This window comes from Rhagoletis zephyria, unplaced genomic scaffold (assembly GCF_001687245.7).
Source record: "Rhagoletis zephyria isolate East Lansing unplaced genomic scaffold, Rhagoletis_zephyria_1.1 Rzeph_scaffold_00188, whole genome shotgun sequence".
Lineage (NCBI taxonomy): Eukaryota > Metazoa > Arthropoda > Insecta > Diptera > Tephritidae > Rhagoletis > Rhagoletis zephyria.
This window is the reverse complement of record NW_016157272.1, coordinates 407,111-410,074: the sequence shown is the minus strand read 5'-3', so window position 1 is coordinate 410,074 and position 2,964 is coordinate 407,111.

Genomic DNA, 2,964 nt, shown 5'->3' with positions numbered 1-2,964 from the left:
TTTAACACAATAGCGTCGACAAATTGAAGCGCCGATCGTTAATTTTCATATTTAAAGAGGGTGAAAAAATATTTGCGATCAACTATGACTCAAAACCGCTTGAATAGTCTGGCTCTTTTATGTATTGAGTCAGATTTACTTGAACGCTTGGATTGTGATGATTTGATACATCAGTTTGCAGTACGAAAACCCAGACGTGTTTGCATTTGAAATGTTGTACGGAAACTCAATTACGGTATACCAGTCATTTAATTTTTTTATCTTGTTCAATCGAAAAAAAATAANACAGTACAGTACAAACCCAAATTTGGTTTGGTCTTTCTTGAAAATACGGTGCTTGAATACTCCGTTCAAGTCAAGTGTCTAAGTAAAATACTTAATAGGAAGAATACGAGGGCTGAATTCAAGGCTGACAGAGTGGCTTTGCCGCAGGATCGTCTGTCCTCTCTCTCTCTCTCTTTGTCTAGCCAAGGACGGACAGAGAGTACCATAACTTAATTTCGGTTAAATTAAATAATATATTAGAACGGAAGCCGAAGAGTCTGGCCTGTGTATGGTTCCCCACAACCTCCGAGTACTTACTGACCAACTGAGACTAAAAAATGGTTCCGTTCATAAAAAGGCGGATAGGGATCCTTCCAGCTCAAACTCGTCAGTGGCTCCGTTGCCTTCGATCCCACAGTGGTCCGGCAACCAACAAAGTTTAGCAGTTGGACGTAAAAACGGACTAAAAAACATTTATGAGCATTGATAGTATCATTTCCACTTACTTATAAAGTATTTACATATATAAAAAATTGCACAATGTTATACATACTCTTTGTGGAAATTTCGCGAGTTTTGTAAAATATTTTGCAATTCAAGTAATTAGAAGTAAATCATCAATGAAAGCGTATTTGTGCTAAGGAAAAATTTATGATTGCGCTTGCTCGCCCGGTTTATTGCGAGTAAGTTTATGAATTTAAATAAACAGCTAGTATATACAACCAAATTGTTACAACGCCCACACGCTTTGGAATCACTCATAAAATAATTACGCACTTCATTTTTTTTTGTCGAAAACTTTTGCACAACCCTCAATTATAGCCTCATAAATACATAAAAAATTATAATGACTGAAATGGCGGTAATAATTTTCGTAGTTGCTTTCCCCCATTTGCGCGCAATTAATTTAGATTTGTTTACCTTTAATATTAATATCATAATTGTGGCACTGTGTATGGGTGCTCATGCGTGCGTGCGTGGATGCTTATTCAAATACCAGTAAGCTGTCGCTGAGCTGCGTGAAATTGAATGAAGCGCTACATTTCGAATATTCGCGTTTTAGGGGAAACAGTTGCCTTACGACTCCACACTTCCTATTACAAAATGTGCCCATATTCAAGGACGCTTATTTGCATGTCCGGCTTTCAGCTCGCCTCCACACCTCTTCGTCGCTTTGCTTATTTGTAAGCTTCAATAATTTCGCTTGCGGCTAAATGTGAAATTAACATTAATCGCAATGCGAATGGCGTGTTTGCTGAGTGCTTTGTTATTGTTCATGAGCATACGGCGAGGGCTTAATGATTCCAATATGACGGTAAATATTTTGGATTGCTATAGTTGCTTCAATGAAAGCGGGATCTGAGCATAATTCCTGTTTTTTTGGTTGATTGCTTGCATATGGCGTGATTACGTACATAAGTATGTATATACATAGTAGGATGGTCCTTAAAATATTAACACAAACATTTTGTAAGGGACAATATTTTAAAATTATTTTTAAAAGTAGCAATGTGGGTTTGAACATATTTAAATTTGAGATATTTTGTGATCAATTATTCTCCTTCGAAAAAAATATTCAAATTCAAAAAAAAAATCTGCTCATATTCTTTTAAATATATAATATATTGTGGATTAGAAATCAAACAAATTTTTTTACAACAAATATAACAAAAAGAAAATAATGAAATGCGGAAAATTTGAAAAGCTTTTTGGAAAATCTTATTAATTGTAATCATCAATTTTAAAATGACTTTTTTTGTGACAATAGCAACTTTATAAATATATTATTAAAAATCATGGTCAATTAAAAAAAAATTAAAATTTAAATTCACCAATCGAAGGAGCATATAAAATTCTATAGGAAACATTAGGGCGGTTCTTAATTACAGGAAAAAAACTTCTTATCAGTTTTCCTAAGCCTCAACCCCTACGTCGGTGCTACCACATACACTTCAATCATGATCAAAATTTATATGTGATATCTTCGACTATGATAGTGTCGATTAGATGAAAAAATATATATATATTAGTACTAACTATCAACTCAATAGATGGCGATATGAATCCCTTAATAATTTAAAATTTAGATTTTAAAATTTTTGAAGTTTACTTAAGTATTCGAGAATCGCTATAAAAAATCTTGGCGCCTGAATTAAAGCTGCACAAATCTATATGCTCAAGTATTTTTTTTTTCAAAAAAAAAAAACACAAAGTCAAACGGCAGGTACATAATACATTATTAGAAGAGCTCACTTGAATAAGAAATTCCAGCCATTATTCCTACAACTTACACACTGTCCGAAAACATACATCCACACACCCACAAAGTAGCACATTAACCCTCTCAAAGGCCATCACAATGCCAAATCCGCTTGATAAATGATTCACGGTGACACCTTCAAATGTCTACATATTTTTCAAATGTCCAACAAATAAGTTGAGAAACTAGCCAACGATATGCCAGCGAGCGTACAACAGGTATAAAGTCAAGTGAGAGTGGAGGACAAGCACGCAAATGGCGCTGTGGAAGGGTAGAAAAATAAGAAGAAAATTGCAAAAAAATACTCTTATTTGATTGGGTTTTTGAAATCTATATATATAAAATTAAGTGGCAAAACTTCCTGTTCGTATACTCCTCCTAGACGGCTTGCCCGATATCAGAGAAATTTTCAGGGGTGATTGGGGTCTGTGTGGAGGGTG